Source organism: Uloborus diversus, unplaced genomic scaffold (genome assembly GCF_026930045.1).
Source record: "Uloborus diversus isolate 005 unplaced genomic scaffold, Udiv.v.3.1 scaffold_1315, whole genome shotgun sequence".
Taxonomy (NCBI): Eukaryota; Metazoa; Arthropoda; class Arachnida; order Araneae; family Uloboridae; genus Uloborus; species Uloborus diversus.
The window spans coordinates 1-19,438 of NW_026558005.1; the positions used below are offsets into that span (position 1 = coordinate 1).

Here is a 19,438-nt window from a genome sequence, read left to right on the forward strand (position 1 = left end):
AACCTTTTTAATGACATAAATTAAATGAAATTAATGAAAACGAAATAATATTTGAAAAAAGTTACTCAAGAGTAATAAACTAAAAATAACAAAATTAATATTACTCTTCAAGAATCAGTGAAAATGTTTTCATACAAGGCCCTAATTTCGTCAAACTGAAAAATCTAATAATAACTTGGTAAATTTCAAATTAGTGCTAAATCTTATCATTTTATCCGGAAAAATTTTATTCGAAATTTGAAAGTATGCTATTTAACGAATTTAAACATTGCATTTATCAATTTGACACTGAATAATAACATTAAAATTGAAAAGTATACGATGATGAGATTTTTAAAACTGTACTTTTCGTACTAGTTGCAATATGGTAGTGCTACTAATAAATTAAAAACTAAGTTTCTGGGAATACTGCATTTCAGATTCGGAAATTTTAGATTTGCTTTTAAGATTGTAACATTAAAAATATAAGTAAAAATATATACATTATTTATGATTAAAATGGGAAAAAACATTTAAAGCAATCACACTTATCAATCTAGCTAAGAAAGAAAAATCTATAAACAGGCATTACAAATCAGTTAACAGGAAAAAAAAACTTCAAAAATAAAGATTATTTGATGAAATATTATTAAATACTTAAAATATGGTTAAAGAATCTATTTTTCTTTTCTTCTATAACTTAGTGTATCCCTTTAAAAGATAGGGAAACAAAATTTTACAGTATTTAAGACATAATAATTACTTAAATTTTTCAGCATTCCTTTTTAATTTTATCAAAACATTTCTTTCAAAGCATGTAACTTATATTTTTTTCCTTAAAAGTAATAGATTGTGAATATCCGTTAAAGACTACTTGGTACTAAAGATAAAAATAAAAGAAATCGGGAGAAAAAAACACATTTCTACAACATTAATCTTTCTTACAAAAAAAAGTCTACTTTGTTGAGCAACAGCATCAATGGTATCCTCTGAATCTATTTGATTTAAAATGTCCTTCTCTACAGACATCAACATGAGAGCTTCTAAACTTTCTTGAGAAAGGGTTAAACAAAAAATCATGAGTGTAAAAAAGAAATGAATTAAGTTCAGGAGGGCCATGCATATCGTCATATCTTGGACAAACATTCGAATTGTACTCAGGGCAGGTTCTGGATACCGGAACAAACCCATCTCTCTTCTTTTTTTTTTCTTCAAGTTTAAACTGCACAAGTTTTTTATTCTTCCAAATCCTAAATTTCATACCAAAAAAAGGGGGGGGGGGAGATGTTCTGCTGTCTTTGAGAAGTATATCAATAATCTTAGTTTATTATCTCCCTTCAAAAATTAATTACTCTTGAAAAAAAACGTAAAAAATGTGTGTAACAATAATTGGATAAAATTGGTACAGTATTTAGGCTTTAAATTAAAATTAAGTACAATAAAACCTGTAGAGTTGACCACCCTTGTAAGTTGACCACCTGTCTATGTCAGGGCCGGACTAATACTCCGTCAGTCCGTGCCCCGGCACGGAGTAAAAATTTTTGAGGGGCGCAAAATCGCCAAATCAAAATAAGAAAACTATTTGCAAGGAGCGACTGGAAAAAAAAAAAAAAAACCATAAGTTCTCTGGAAAAAATACTGGCACCATCTACAAACGAAGAGGGCGCATCGCGATATCCCTTTATCTATTCTATAATCGTAGTCTGCATAAGGTTGAAGTAAAAGGTGTTAGTTCTTTTACTTATTACAGAGACTTTAAAATCATTTTAAATGAAGGAGAATAATCAGTAGGATCAACACCAGCCGGGCCGCGTCCCGAACTGAAATTTTTGGGAGGAGAGAAATTCTCTGCCGAACGGCACTCTAAACTTCATAGAATGATAAATTATAGATATGCCCACATGTACTTACATCTCTAGTAAATAGTTACATTTAGGCATTTAAATCTTTCGATTATGTCTCCAAATTTGCAGAATCGTCAGGCAAAATTTGCCGAATTATGAAATTTTTGGAAGATCACAGTGACTTCCCATCGGAGTGCCCATACTCTTTTGGAGGGGGAAGGGGAGCGATGTAAACATCCCAGTTTTTTAGAAAACGAGCAGCCAATTCGCTTTTACTTATGTAACGAAAGGAAATCCTTCGTGGCGTTAAAGATTTAAAAGAAAAAAATAACGAAAATGACAATTTTTTCTGTAAAATTTGAGAACAAAATGCAAATTAAAAAAAAAAAAAAAAAATATATATATATATATATATATATATATATATATATATATATATAAATATCTTTAGTAATATATCAGAGAACATTTGTACTAATAAGAAAAACAAAGAGCCGCTGAGATGAACGTTTCAAACATCTTAGGACTAACTTTCGCGAGCCGTAATTTTCACGAAAAGGAAAATAACGGTGATTTCGCGAGCTGAAAATTTCGCGATTTTTTTTTAAACAGAAGTGAAAGTTGAAAAATCCGACATAAAAAGAATTTTTGCGAGGTTTAAAATTTTCGATTAAGACAGGGTTGCGAAAATTAAAACCTCTCGAAAAAAGTGCTTTAACAGTATTCAGTGCAATTTGGAAACTCATGGCAAGCTTTAGACTAAAAAATGTATAAATTTATAAAATAACAAGTAGCGTCTGGGGAGCTGATGTTTTTCTGTTTCTGTTTTTCTTACTTGCATTTTTTTTCTTACCATGAAAATCTCACAGCCAAATGCTGAAAAATGTATGTGCCGCTGAAATATGGTTCAAACAGATAAAAAATCGAAGTAGAGAGAAATGGAGAGAAGTGAGATTTAAACGATTGTTATGAAAAGACGCACCAGAAGTTGTTAAATGGTTGAAGGGAAAAAACGAAGGTTAGAACAAGAATTCTGCAGGAGATTAATGAGGCACGATATTTAAAATGAAACATAGTAGAAAATATGACCATAGTTATCACTCAAAAGTAAAAAATAAAATAATAAAAAATAAAAAATTAAAAGAAAATTAATTTGAATTCTGAAATTTTTAATTCAAATTATGTTTTTCGCAATCACGAACTGAGACAGGACCCTACTCATTGGAATTATTGTTTCTAGAAACGGCTCCTGTCCCCCCCCCCCAAGCCTGCCTCTCCTCCTGGGCGGTTACGTGTGCATAGTTGTGTGTGTGCGCAGACCTGTGTGTATGCACGTAGGCGTATGTGAGTGTACGTGTGTGAAGTCCTGTGTGTGTATGTGTGTGAACGTGCGTGTGTGTAGGACATGGACGCCTTCGACCAAGGAGAAGCGGATAGCTCAAAACCGGAGCAGCCGAGACACGCCGCCAGCAGAGGACGGTGGGCGGTGGTGCTGCATAGGCTTCTGGTCCAAGTTGAAAAAGGCACGGACACCAAAAACGGTCAAATGAGAACAATAAGCAATCGTGATTGCTCAAAAAACACCTCCGTCCAAAACAGTGAAATATTCTACTGGGGCTGTAAGCGTTTGAATTCAAACATATTAAAATGTAAGGTAAGGGTGAAAATTGAAAATTTTGATGTTTGCATTTTTAGGACTGTAATTTCGAAAGAGTTCCAACGGTTAGGGGAAATCCTAGAACCTGGTCCCTATATCATCATCAAAGATTGTCTACAGTTGTTTTCGAAACTTTATTTTTGAAAAATTTCCGAGGAAATTTCCTCGAATCTTACCCCTTCCCATAACGTCATCAAAGATTGCTTACAACTTGCGTAGTTATAATTTCAATTTTGAAAAGTTTTTGCGGAAGTTCTTTCGAACCTTCCCTTTCCATCATTAAAGATCAACTTTTGTTTAAACGATTTAAATTCCAAAAAATTCCGAGGGGCGAAGCACTTAACCCTCCTCATCCTAACACCCCGAAGATCGTCTAAAACTAATATTTTGGAAATTAAAACTTCTGACAATTTACTATGAAGAATTCGTCAATCCCATTCCTTCTCTTAAGATGACTTACAATTACGTATTTTGGACGAAAAATGTATGGGGGATGATCCCAGACCCCATCCCGTTCCTCTACTTCAACAAGTGTTGCCTGCCGACCGAGTGGTGTAATGGTTAGGAGTTGGCATCTTACGGCTGAAAACACAGGTTCAAACCTGGCTCCAATCGGTGGATTTTCAAGATGCATAAAATAGACAGTGCCCGGATTGTATGATTTTGCGGCATGTGAAATATCCTTCGATTATTCATTTGGCTTGAAGTACTCTCGGAAAAATTAAACTCACAGCTCAGTTTCGCATTGTAAGAGCCCAGGTACCTCCATCTGATACGGAAACTGGGCGTCGATATTATCGTGGCACGGTGCCACATAAAAGAATGGATGCTACATCGGGAGATCGCACTAGGTCTACAAAAGTCGATGCCTCTAACACAGCCTCATTATAAATAAATTAAAAAAAGACAAAAATTGCTAACAACTGCACTTTTTTTTTTTGAAAATTTTCCTCCCTAGACGTTTCGACAGCCCTTTCTTCCCCTTCTTTTTTTCAAATTTTGTTTACAGAAAAATTTCGAATGGTTTAAAATTTTGTTTTGAGCCTTCAAGTTCGAAAAATTCCAAAGTAAGGTCCCCTTAACATTCCTTCTCTTTCTAATATCATCAAAGATTGTCTAAAATAACGTTTTCAGAGCTACAATTCAGAAAAATTTTTAAGGTGTAACCCCTAGACCCCCTATTTTTGCGAAAAGTCTACCCATGACGCAATGTTCATATTGCTCTTTTTTTTTTTTTGAACAATCATGAATTGTTTATTGTTTTCACTTGACCGTTGAACGACGTCCGTCCCTTGATTTTATTTTTCTATTTAATGCAGGTGTCCACGTGCCTCAGAATCGAATTATTTATAAACGACCTTCTCGACTGTACAATCTTTTTTTCGCGAAAAAAGTAAAGCACATAGCATTCAGCACATAATTTTAGTCTTGAGTTCCAATTTTCGTTACGATAAGAGCCATTAGTAGAACCCAACGAGTAGGGTCCTATCGCAATTCGTAATCGCAAAAAACATAATCTGATTTTAAAATCTCAAAATTGAAACTATTTTATTTATTTATTTGCACATAGAAAAAGGATTAGTAATATGCATGCAACACATAAGCATAATTCTACTAATTCCAGATTCCACATATAGATAACACAAGTCTCTTTATTTGTATGCTCATATTCTACTAAGGACTCCCACTTAAACCAGACGTTAGACCGCTCTCTCTGAGACCACTGTCTTATGAATGGAGAATTGGAAATCACCAGAAACAAATCTGTCAACCGATTTGAAAATTATTATTAATATTTACAATTTACATTAATTGCCAAGTTACTTTGACACATTTTATGCGTTTGCCAAAAAATGTAAAAAAGAGCATGTGTTTTTTTATTTGGGGGGGGGGGGGTCTCTTTATACATGCAGTTCAAAAGGGGCGCAATTTTTCCTTTTGCACGGAGTGGTTCAAAAGCTAAATCCGGCCCTGGTTGACCTCTTTTGTCAGGAACGGAATTAGTCCTATCTTATATAATGAAGGAAAACTTCTGTAACTTGACCACCTGTCTATCTTGAACACTAATGTACGCCAAATTTGGTTTGGAGCATTGTAAAAAAAAACCTTTGTAAGTTTATCACTTCGTTTTTTTTTAACTTTCTTCAATAAATTATTTTATTTTATTATTTATTAATTTATTATTATTGTATTATTATTTGATAGCTTTCCAAGAACGTTTTTAATGCTTTGATGACGGACTAGCAATTTACTAACTAAACAGCAGCATAAAGCTTATGCTGCTCTTTATTCTCCAAACTTGTTTTTCATTTGTTGTTCTATTTGAGATAGTTTTTTGTACTTTGTTCAATAAAAATAGGTGTCAGTAGAAAAGTACAAAGTGTTTTCTTTCAGTTGCAGTAGGTTGTGGCAATTCTGGAATTGCGCTAAGGCCCGGATCTGTACATTTTGGGCCCTCTGCAACAAAATGGGTAGCGCATCTCCCTAGTGGCCCAGTATCTATTTGTAAAGTTAATAAGTCTCAATGTTAGTTTTTTTCTTTCAATTTCTAGGGCCGTCAGCCCCCTTGAGGAAGTGAGCCCCCCCCCCCCCCTGCACTGCGGGTACACAGATATGGGCTTGCTAAAGAGCCCTTCTGGCTTATTTCGAGTGTAAGGGATTAAGATATAGGACATTTTAATTTTGTCTTTATGAACTGAGTGAGTCGAGCTTGTTGCTCTTTGGGCTGTAAGTGTTACATAAAAAGGCTTCAAAAAGAAAGTTTTGAACTTGAAATTAATAAAAAGTATGAAATATTAAAATGAATTCAAAAAGGAGAAAGCCAGAGAAAATTAGCTGGCACATATGGAATTTCTAAAACTACGGCATCTAATATAGTTTAAAACAAGGAAAAAATAATAAAACTATTTGAATAGTATTTTTAATTATGGTTTCACTTTCAATAATGTTAAACAATGAAAGTGAGTTGAACAGAAAGAGTAATAAGGGTGAATTCCTCGAAAAATGAATACACGATGCGAGAAATGACAAAAAATATTTCAAAAAATCATTACTGCCCTTTATAAGTTGACCACCAATACTGCACCGCGAGTGGTCAACTTACACAGGTTTCACTGTATACAAAAAATACCTAATATCGATTTTACGTTCCTCTAAAATTTGCTTTTTTCAAGGAAAAAGGTAAGGGGGCGACGGATAAAAAAATGTTGGAAATCACTGTTTTAAATATTTATACTGTTAGTACTTTTATAAATTTTATCTTTGCTAAACGAAAATAGATGAATTGGACGGTGTTATACAAAAATGAGTTATCCAACAAAAATTTTCAAAAAAAATAATGAGTTATTCACATAGGTTGGCAGATAAACTGATACACTACGGGGATACAAAGACGATTTTTATTAATATGCCATCTATGAAGTTCAGTTTAGAATTCAATTTACTCGAAAGTACTGCTTGGTGGGTTGACCCATTTTTGTGTAACATCGTCAATTTGTTGTAATTATAACTGGCAGTTCAAGTCCTTATTATTTAAAGTGCTGATGACAAAAAAAAATTAAAAAACACATGATGATTAAAAATATTAAACTTACCTAAAAAAAATTCTTGTCACCCTTGAATTGAAAACACAGACATGCAATCCCATTGAGCAGTCAACACGGTGTATAACAAATGACTCGTTTTTTTCCTCGGAGACAAAATTGTGGACTTCTCAAAATTATCTAATTGGTTGAGAAAGTCGTGGATCTATCTATTGCAAAGTGCTGGGAAACAGAAGAAAAAAAAAAAAAACGAAGGATGAAAAGGAAAAAAAAAAAGCTTTTTAGCAGATGTTTTGCTCCTATTCATTCTATTCTTAGGATGGCGCCTTTCTCTTATTTCATTTGAAAAAGGTTCAATGTAATCTTTTCCCAGACAGTCTCAGATCATCTCAGATGGCCACAAAAAAGATCCCCACCCCCAATAAAACTCCTTACCAGAATTCCAAGAAACATCAATCCCGAACAGATACGAGAGACACCCATGGACCCTGAAGGCTTCGCTTCGGACGAAGACCACCCAACAAAGACATTGTTTCGTTTTCCCTACGTAACAAGATACAGTAATAGTTAGGCAAGAACAGAGTAACGTCCTGAGAGTGACCGTTGGAAAAGGAGCGGCCGTCCTCCTCTCCCTCCGCCCCCCCCCCCTCAAAAAAGAGCAGTTCTGGCTGCAGCCCTCGACACAAGAACGGCCGGCCTGGCTAAAAAAAATTTTTTAAAAAATAAAATTGAGGAAAACGGCACGTACACATTGAATGCACAGAAAACGGCCCGAGTTAAGGACGGCCCATGTGGAATTTTCCACATCTCACACGTGGCCAGTCCGCCCCTGCCCCCCCCCCCCCCCTTTATATCATCCCACAGTTTTCAGGCCGACAAAACTTGGAAGAACTAGAACTTGAATCCCTCTAATGTGTGAACTTGTTAGTCTCTCTACAGAAGTTTTTACTGTTTTTAGCGATCATCTTTGCAATCAGAGTCAAAAACAAATTATTTTGAGGAAAGTTTAGGTTTTTAAATATTTCTTTTTTTTTTTATTAGTTTAAAAATTTATTTACAATGATCATTCGTGATAATATTGTACTGTTTGCTTTAAAAATTGTGTAAAAGAAATGAACTCCAACATTTAATTTACAAGGGTGTCCAGAAATCATTCTCCAAGTTTTCTTAGTTTGACAGCTATATCAAAACTAATTTCAATGAAGTTATTCAGTAAATTACCGCCCGTTAGTCCTCGGCTGGAAATGACTGAGCTGACGGTGTATTTCATATATTCAATGAAGTTGTTTGAAAAAATGTCTATCTACTAAATAATAAATAGTCCTTACATCACCTCTGTTTACGATGCAATCAAAATCCTAAATTGAAACTAATTTGAGGTCCCCCCCAATAACATTACCTTCATAACATTTTCCTAAATTTTAAGTAAAAGAAATTACTCTTTGAAGGTTTCTCATGCGTGCTTATTTGGCAATTAATAACTTATTTTCAAATTTAGCATTACCTATTTTTCCAATTCAAAATATTAAAAATATTTCAATTTTTAAAAACCCTAAGTGTTTTTTTTTAAACTTTAGTTTTATTTATTTATTTATTTAATTAGTTATTTATTTTTGCACATATTACAAAACCGGCTTTTGCATATGTGCATATGTAATCGCTAATTTGGCCCCTTTTGACGTTTAGTGCATACACATGCATAAAAAAAGTAATTAAAAAAATGCATATTACTGCGTTTTTCACAAGATTTTTCTTCACTTCTTTCTTTACGTAAGTTAAAAAAAAAAAAAAGCAAATATATACATATTTTTTTTAAGTGCATTTTTTAGTGTTTTGTGATGTTTTGTGAACATTTTAAGTATTTTAGTGCATATATATGCATGCGCTTTTTCATGATTTTTTAGTGCACATAATCCGGGCTCTAATCATTTCCCTTGTCTTTTTTTTTTTCCTGTGAAACTTAGTGAGAGTTATTGATCATCACTATTTGCAATTTTTATTTTATTGCATGTTATTGTTAGTCAAATATAAGACAATTTAATGAAACAAAATTTGACTTTGGAAGTAGCAATTGAACGAATATTTGTTTCTGTAAATGTGCTTAGTTTTAAATAATTTTTATTACACGATATTCATACTTCGTTGCGTGTTTTATAAATTTAGAAGTTCCTTGTGCATTTGCAGTGTGACGGAAGACCATCAGTGTGAAACTTGATAATATTTTTCTCGTTAAGAGTGATTTTGTGTACATTTTAATGGTTAAGAAATATTTTCATATTTTTTTTTTTTTTGTATTTTCCAATAAAATTTTGTTTTTCATAATATTGCAGTACTATCAGACTTTTTATCTGTTACATCTTTATGGGGACCATGTAATGAACCACGAGTGTTTTTTTAAAACTCATTTTTTCCCGCCCGTGGATTCATTCAGGGATTTATTTTAGGAGAGGCGAGCAAACCAAACATGAAGGTTTTTACAAATTCATATTATAAAATCATTCAGAGTTGGTAATTTTGAATTATTTCTTTGGGGGGGGGGCGTCCTACATCCTCCGAACTCTTAAAGTGCCCCGTCCCCTTAAATACGCCGTAGCCCCCCCCCAAACTTCCATAGTGCCCCCCCCCCCCCCGGAGCAAAAGGTCTGAAAGAAACACTGGTGCATTATGAAAGAACGTTTTGGGAAATTAGTTTAAAATGTATCAAACTGAATACATAATATAAAAATGATGGATAAGAGGTTCAGAGGTAAAAAAGAAAGGGAGAGGGGGCTATGTTATTGCGTAGCAGTTTGCAAAGGTACAATATGGATGAATTAATTTAATATTTAATTGTGTTTTTAGGATTTGTGCTTTAAGAGCTTCATAATCCACAGCTCCTTTCCCTAACACCCCAAAAAGATAGCTTAGAATCGTATTTTTACAGCCTCAATTTCGAAAAATTCCGGGAAGAGTAAATGAAACCTCTCACTTCCCTTAACATTACCAATTGAAAGTGCAGTTTTAGGAAATCAATTTCGAAAAATATCCAAATAAGAGCACCCACTTGCTTCCCCAGCATCTCAACATAAAGCCTAAAATTCCGTTTTTAAAACTTCAATGTCGAAAAAATTCTGGGAACTGTTATGAACTGTTCGCCTAAGATTGTACTGTCTAAAATGCGTTTTTAGGACAATACCCCTAGAGCCGGGCCTGGCCGTGGGTAGACCTGTCACTTGGGCCATCTTAGATCATTGAGACTCTAGATCATCTCTCAATGGTCTAAGTGGGCAATGGGGGGAGGAGGGTAGTTGCCCCCGTTCCGATTTGGGATGCAATTTTAGTATGCATGTGTGTATGTAATTTGTTGCTTTTTCCTATGTAACACATCGAAATAAATATGCATAATTTGCCCCCCCCCCCCCTTCCGTGGAAAACTCTGAAATTCTGGATAGGCACTATTTGAAATTTAAACGTTTTTGCGCCCCCAAATCTGTGTGCCCTCGGGTGTTTTTCTTCTCCCTTGAACCTGTGCACTCTTCATTTTATTATTATTTCGCCCTCAAGCCTGCGCGAATTATTATTATTATTATTATTTTTTTTTTTTTGTGCTCTTGAACCTGAACGAAATCTGTTTTTCTTTCCTTTCCTTTAATTTTTTGTTCTCTCCCCTCCCGAACTTTTTTTCTTTAATTTTATTTTAATTGAGCCCTCAAACGTTCATGCATTCGTTTTTTTTTTTTTCGTTTGTTTGTTTTTTCCCCCTTTGCGTTCTCGAACCTGTGCGCCTTTATTTCATTATCGGGTTTTGCCAAACTGGCCAAAAACGACACTTTATTTAATAAACAATTCAAGTGCCGCTAATAATTGCTCGCAGTGAAAAATCACCACTTGCCAGAAAAGACAACCATTCAAACACGCGCTCCTCTCTTCTCTTTTGCGACCTCGTTTGTTTTTATTACATTTTATTTTACTTTATTATACACATTTGAGTACTTCAACGCGTGCGCTTCCGTTTTTTTTTTCGCCCCCAAATCTATGCATTGCGCCCTCAAATCTGTGCACCGTCGTATGGGTTAACGCTTTCTTGGGAAGTCCGCCCCTGGCTTTTGGCGTTGTATTGCCCCTAACGTGTTAACTTACCTTCATAGCAGTTTTGCAGCGGTAACGCAATTATAAACACCAATAACTTTTCTCCTTTATAATAAGCTTCCAAAGGAGAAATATACACATTCAAAATGGGAAAATTTACTGGAGTGGAACTCATCGACAAGTCTAGAATGTAAAACAACCGTCAATTTACCATTTCTAAAAAATTGTTTGGATTGTTTTTTCTTTTCGTTTTATTTCAAATATTTCTATTTTAAAAGGTGGGGCAGCTGCCCTCCCTTGTAATAAAAGTTGCTTTTAGGAAAAAAAAGTAAAGACAAAAAGTTCAGTGCTATTAACAGAGTTCTCATTCCAGAGTTCCTTATAACTCAATGACATAGCCTACGAAAAAGGAACGACAGATCCTCGTAGGCTACGTCAGTGGTAAAAACTTTATGTTCTCTTCTGAAAGTGGCAACAATTCGCGATGTTTTGATCCGGCGGTTGATCTGATCGCTACAAAGAATCGCATGTAAGAATTTTCCCCGAAATGTCACTTTTATTTCAATATTATTAGATTTAGTGCTGAATTTTACAAAACATGAATTATCTGTAAGCAAAGTATATGAGATTGGGAAGAAGATATTATCCAAATTAAAACAGTTGTTGCAGTTATTGTCTCTACAAAATAGGGGCATGTGTTATAAATTTATATGGGGGGGGGGGGGGAATGATCACTTCTTAAAATACAATTTGTAACAATTTTTTAAGAATTGTTTTACCTGTGTGATTTTTAAGTTGTGCATATTTTAATGCTTGGTGTTGCATATTCTTTAGCTCACACTTAGCTGCAATGTGTTCCAAAACGGAAGCAGCGAGACAAAGACCGTATTAAGTGCAACTTTTATCAAGGGCGAAGCTTATGAGCTGGCTCCATGAATTTGTTAAAAATGAATTTTCGATCGGGGTGCGTTCGGTCCTTTTAAAAGTGCTAACTTTTGGGTTCTATTCATAAGGGCCCTTAAAGATGTTTAATTTTACCAAAAAGAGCTTAAAGTGATTATTCTTTGTTTTGCATTCACAGAAACGCAAAATACTTGATCTTCAGGTCTGAAAAACTACAGGTGCAATGTGAATAAAAAATTTAATGTGCTAACGAATCCTAATGATTGAAATGAAGGAATATGCCATATTTTTGAAATCAAAAACAAAACCTAGCATTGCTAACATTCCCGATTTTCGAAACTTTTTCTGAAGAATCTAACTTTACAGTTTATTCCTCTCAACTTAAAAAATATCTTAATGAACTCCAATTTAAATTTAAAAAAAAAAAAAAATCTGGATGTTCTCATACTTGAAACTTTAGTGATCATCCCTATGCGATCCTTCATTGTAGTATTTCACCACGTAATATGATGAGGTTTGAAACCCTTTTCTTTTGCTGATCACAGTACAACTCAAATTTTTTACCTTGCAAATGAAGGCAATTGATATGTACATTTAAAAAAAAAAGCAAAATTTTTTCATTAGAAGACTACAGTGGCGCCGACTCCATGGGACCTGAGGGGGCCCGAGCCCCCTCAAAAAAAATTTTGAGGGGCAGAGCCCCCCACCCAATAGTTAAAGAAAATGGAACTGATGTGATATACCCCACTCTTGGCGACTTTTTCCTGTTGGCGCCAAGAAAGCATCGCCAAGAAAACGATGTATGACGACATATGTCATACATCGTTCTTAGCGATGCTTTTTTAGCGCCAACAGGAAAAAATCAGATAAAAAAACATGATCAAAGCACTTCAGAACACAATATATATAAAAACAACATAAAAGCACAACAAAAAACATCACGAATATATGCTTCAAAAATGTACAGGGCCGAGGTTTTTCGTAAACATATTAAAATACAATGAAATAAATTATTGTATTAATTACAAGTCGAAATTAATGCATTAATTTTTTTTCATCATTTCTCCGGGATACGAGCCCTCGGTCTCATAGTACTTTCGTAATGAGACCTCGGCTCGCCGGCCCTGCCTCGGTCTCATTACGAAAGTACTATGAGACCTCTGGCTCGCCAGGACCTCGGTCCGTTGTCCCTCCGACTGTTAATATACATTACAGTCGGAGTATGGTCACAGTTATGTATACTACAAGAACCCCTCAAGGATTTGTAAAAACAAAGAATTTTGGAAGTGAGAGGTTTTTTTTGAATTCTAAAATAAAGAACTTACGGAACAAATCTGATATACCCTCCTCTTGGCGACTTTTTCCTGTTGGCGCCAAAAAAGCGTCGCCAAGAAAACTATGTATGACGTCATATGTCATACATCGTTCTTAGCGATGCTTTTTTAGCGCCAACAGGAAAAATTCAAATTATGTCATTAATTATTTAATGAAATTAATGCATTAATTTTTTTCCGTTGTTTCTCCGGGATACGAGCCCTCGGTCTCATAGTACTTTCGTAATGAGACCTCGGCTCGCCGGCCCTGCCTCGGTCTCATTACGAAAGTACTATGAGACCTCGGGCTCGCCAGGACCTCGGTCCGTTATCCCTCCGACTTTTAATATACATCACAGTCGGATATAAGTCACAGATCTCCTCCGTTCAGTATACAATAAAGTCACAGATTTTATGTGAAATTAACACCATTTTTGTGCTACAAAAATGCCAACCAGACCAAAATACAAACTACCAGAAACACACTAAAAACACAATAATTCAAAATATGTTCACTTACCTTTTTTACTTTTCTTTTACTTCCTCACGTGAGGCAGTGCACATATGTTCCGCTCTTAGGGAAATTATCCCATTTTTTATTATCATTACTTTACAAAAATATTTAAATTATGTTTGTTTTGACAAAAAAAATTCCAAAAAAAACAACCTTATTTTACTTGTATTTTGTACTCCACCCAATTAATTTCGCGAATTATTTCCAAAAACTTTACAAACATATCCTCATTTTTGTATTCACAATTTTTCATTCAAAAATTTCAATTGATACGTTTGGACAACATCACAAACCGAACTCATAATTAAAATAGAAAATTCAACTAAATTAACATTAAAAAACAACAAGAAAAAGAATACTCTAAAATAAAGTTTGAATTGAAACTTTATTTTAGAGTATTCAACTTAAAATCTCCCTAAGAGCGGAACATATGAGCACCTACCTCCTACCACAGAGACACGTGCAAAAAGACAGACTTCGAGAAACTACTTTCCAGCGTTCAAGTTGCAAAACCAGGGTTGCCAAGTTATCGCCTTATTGGCGATTTTCGTATCGAGCGAAAAATTAAAATCTCGCCAAGAGGGGGGCATATCAGAGGAGAGCCGAACTTACCTTTTTATATGGTATAAATATTCACACTCAGTCTAAAACAATACATCATATGACAATGGCACGTTACAGATACACACCACATTGGAGTTAACTTTTAATTAACTTTCAAGTTTGAAGAAACTGGCATTTTCTAATGTTTTTACTTCAAAACACAACTACTGAATTTAAACTAACACAAAATAAGCATTCCTGTAAGGTATATTGCACGAAACAACACCACGTATCTCTCCTGCGTGAAACCCAAACAACCCAAGTAAACAAGTTTGAACAGATCTGCAAGATTGCCTTCGGGTTGCTAAACACAGGTTAGTTTGGCCAGGGATGCCATGCATAAAAAATTATCGCCTCATTGGCGAGAAAAATATTTTAATTTTGTGCAAAAAAATCGAATGTCGCCAAATGGGGGCACATCTGTACTAAGAAAATTATTAGTTATTTAATGCTTTCTAAACTCACAAATTTGTCTCAGTATTTTTTATTTTCCTTGTTTGAAGATAGTTACCTTGTAATATACATTCAGTAATGAGTTATAACAAATAATTTTTACGGTTAAAAGCAGGTTAACTGAAAACGAGTGGTGTGAATAATGATAGTGTTACGGTGCTGCAAGCGCTTAGAATTTGTCCCAGTGTGCGAACCTGCGGATAGTCTGTCCGATCAACAATGGGGCTGGTGCGATTGAACAACTTGGCTGTTCTTCATAACCACTGAGATATTTTTGATGAATTGGATATTCGACCAGACGTCAACGACTTCAAATTCAGTAATCTAGTCAGGCGGTCAACATTTGCACCTTTCTAAAGACAGCCCTAATATTGGTATTTATAGCAATTTTAAAAATCTCTGTAATAGAGAATTAAATACATACAGAATGTTAGATTCAAAATTTAAAATATTAGTACTATTTTATTACCGTATTACTATAGTATGCATTAGTTATTTTCAAATACTTAAATATTTTTAGGGTATAAAACTCTATAAAACCCACTATTTACATACCATATTAACTTTATTAAACCAATTAACTGTGGGATATTATTTTTATTTAATGAACTCTGAGCCTTATTCAAAGCAAGTTTAAATTAGCTATTTCACTTATTAATCAAAGTGCGACAGCAATATCTTGTGCTTTATTTTCTTTAATGATAGTTTAAGATTTATTGATTTATTTAAATATAATTTCAATCTTTATTTATATATATATATATATATATATATATATATATATATATATATATATATATATATATATATATATATATATATATATTCACTATTCTGTAATAGTCTAAAAAGCAAATTACTATACTATAAATTAAAATATTTTTTTACGAAAATATCGTACATGTGGGGTTTTTCTTTTTCTGTTTTTTTTTTTGTTTTTCATTTTTTAAAGTCGGGGTTCTAATGTTGATAATATATTACTCTAAAATGCTTAAAAAACTGTAAAACTTACTTTCTCCATCTCCAATTTCGAAAATTTCCCGGGGTTAAACTCGCGATATGCTCCCTACCCTCCCAATATTTTTTGTATTTAGGCGCACTGGCAGTGCCCTTCCATGCAAGTCAAGTGCCCTACACCTTATATCAATGCCTAGCCACGGAACTGCAAGACTTCCCTCAAAATAGAACTGCAAAAATGTCCCACACTGAAGATAAGTGACATGATCTAATTGAACCAGAAAATTTGTATACAAATTCTTAAATTGACTTTGAAAACGCCATGACACATATTGTTTGTTTGTATAAATCATATACACTAGAAAATATATAAATTTGCATTTTCAAGGTTCAAAAAATCTGAACTTTATTTTTTGGGGGGGGGGGGGGGAGTGAAAGGGGGGGACGCCGTGGGATTACATAACTCCTAGATCACCGGTGACGTCTAGCCCCCTCAATAATTTTTGCAAGTCGGCGCCCCTGGAAGACTATGTCTGCATTCAATCATTTAGAGAATTCTAAATAGTAAAATACAGTCGAACCTCCATATATCGAACGTCCACATATCGAAATCCCAGCAAATTTTTATGTTCATTACATAGAAAAATTGTTTCTATGTATCGAAAAAATCTCTATATATCGAAAAATTTTTCGAGACATTCATAGATTTTTTTTTCACTTCAGACTGTTTGTCTCATGAAAAATGAAAAAATTAGGGGAGAAAATTATGTTCACTAAAGGTTGCTAGGAAACTCATAAGGAATCTGGGGTTGAGGGCTGTGCAGATAGGTTGTTGCTCCGATCTGGAGTTCTTAAATTCCCTCAAGTTTATTTCAGATATAAGTTGTAACCAGTAACACTGTAAAATCAGTTTCAAGTTATCCCTTTTGTCTGTTGATTATCATTCCCAGTTTTTTTTAGCTTCAGTGAAAATCATTCAAGTTAAGTAGATTGATTTTTTACTTTTCTCTCGATTACACTGCCAAAACGAATTTCTATATACCGAATTTTTTTCCGGAAATTTGCTACTTCGATATATAGAGGTCCGACTGTAAATAATATTTAAAATTTTAACCATTTTTGTCCTCCTCTTTGGGGATTGTAAGCTGAAAGTTTTTAGTGCTTTTATTCAATTATATTTCAACTACTAGAATTAGTTTAAGTTTATTACACATGTGATTTTTCTGCTAGTTGGCAAAATTCCTCTTTTATTGTGTCTGTTTTTCAAAGTTTTGAGAAAGATATAGGAATTTAACAAAAAAAAAAAGGTTATGTAAATTTTTTTTTTATATTTTTAAACCGCATGCTTAAAATTCTCTGCTGTTTAGGACAGAATAAGCAATTTAGAAAACCAATAACAGATGATTAGCGATTGCTACTCTGTTTTAGACATGCTGTAAAATTATGTGAGCCTATTTTTCCTTTCTAAGTAAGCTTAAGATTGCATGTATTATTTTCAGTGCACAATCTCATTGCATCCTGCACAAGAATTTCATTTTTTGTTTCAGCAAATTTTTATATTTCTTTACTAAGTATGTAAAATCCCTTTTATGATCTTCAGAATTTTAGTTTCAAAATATGAATGCACTATATGTCACATAAAAGGCTAGAAATTATTGAAACAGCTGGTAATAAACACACAATCCTATATTAAATAATTTGGTGATAAAATTCCAATCTTCTTCTAAAACATGTTTGTTTTCCTTGAGTTGAAAAATTAATAAAAATAAAAGCATTTTCTTTCAATTAACAAATTTCCCAGAATTTCAGTTTTCAGAATCTCAGAATTTTGCAAAAAAACCTCTCAGCTTTTTTTTTTTTTTTTTTTTGAGCAATTTTGGACAAGATTAGACATTTTTAATATAATTTCTAACTTAAAACTTGTTATTCAGTTTTGTATTTGGGTGCTTTGTGTTTTTTTTTTAGGTCCTTAAAAAGTGCTTAAAGTGCTTAATTTTGATTTCAAAAATAGAGTATGAACCCCGTGAATAAACTTTTAGGAAATCTACATTAGGTGAGATCTGTTGTATGAAACTGTCATGAGCTCCATAAATTAATTTGATTTCATTCAGGTAGATGAGCCACGACCAGGAACAATTAAATGCCTGCTTAACACTAGAAAGACTGAAGTGGAAATTTTGTCCGCAAACGGTTTTCAAATGCTCATATTTGTTGCATTTATTTTTCTAACTCTTTTTCATTCATTGACTTTTCTTAACTATTTATTAAGATCTTATAAAAATAAGGTTTATTTCTTTATGCTTATTATTATAGTCGGTATAAATGGTTAATACCTAGAAAGACTGACAGTCGTTTTGACCACTAGACGAACATTAACTTTTGCATTCAGTTTTGTTCACTTGTCTGTTTTCATGTATATTTACTATGGATTTTTGTTAATTGTTACAGTGAATAACGTTCTTTAGTCACTATGCTTGAGTAGCTCCTGCTGATTAGGTACAGTTCTTTGAAATGTTAGGAAATGCAAAAACCAATGTTGGTCACTTGTTTCTTTTTTTTTTACAATCAGATCAGGGGGCAAAGTTGAGAAAGGTGAATTTGAAATTATTATATTGCTAATGTTCTTAATAACTTTTTTTCGAGTGTTTTTAACGATAACTGTATCTCAACAGTTGGCACCAACAAGACACAAGCTATAGTACAGCTTGAGGACTTTGTATTTTCCAGGGATGACATTTTACTTCATTTGAAAAAAATTAAAGAGACTAAGGCTCCGGGACCTGATAATATTTATCCAAAAATTTTAGTTGAATGTGCGGAGGAATTAGCAGATGTAATCGTAAATATTTTCAATGCTTCTTATAACTCGGGGACAGTGCCAGAGGACTGGAAGCTGGCTAACATTACACCGCTCTTCAAGAAAGGGTCTAAAGGGAGTGCGGGAAATTATAGACCTGTGAGTCTAACTTCGGTGGTTTGCAAAATTTTTGAAACATTGATAAAAATTAAGATAGTAAATTTTCTAGAGACTAATAATCTATTAACTAGTTTTCCGTACGGTTTCATGAAAGGCAAATCTTGTGCAACTAATTTATTACATTTCTATGACAAAGTTAACATGGCTTTGGACAATAAGAAGCCTGTAGATGTTGTTTACATTGATTTTCAAAAAGCTTTCGACAAGGTACCGCATGTTGCTCTACTTAGCAAATTAGCTGATATAGGAATAGGAGGGAAAACTTTCATTTGGGTAAAAAACTGGCTGACCGGAAGGAAACAAAGGGTAGATGTAAGGGGAAATTATTCTAATTGGAGTGAGGTTTTAAGCGGGGTTCCTCAAGGATCAGTGTTAGGGCCTGTTTTGTTCATTGTTTTTATGAATGATATTCACAAAATTTTTTCTATGAACATGAATTGTTTTGCTGATGATGTCAAAGTTATGGGGACTGTAGAAAATGAAGAACAAGCAAAACAGCTGCAAGAGGATCTAGATCACATTATGGAGTGGGCTGATAAATGGGGAATGGCTGTTAATGTTGGGAAATGTAAGTGCTGCATTTAGGGCATGGAAATAAGTGTACAAGTTATTATTTGTAAGGTTCAGT

The 19,438-nt window shown here is 33.9% G+C and overlaps 1 protein-coding gene across 1 annotated transcript in view; it reads left to right on the forward strand.

The window, feature by feature from the left end:
* Window positions 1-11,560: 11,560 nt before the first annotated feature.
* The window catches only part of LOC129232715 (esterase OVCA2-like), a gene marked incomplete at its 3' end in the record, with an annotated part of 40,216 nt that continues 32,338 nt past the window's right edge, over window positions 11,561-19,438 (forward strand). Inside the window, exon 1 of the mRNA XM_054866828.1 lies at window positions 11,561-11,619. The remainder of the gene's footprint in view (window positions 11,620-19,438) is intronic.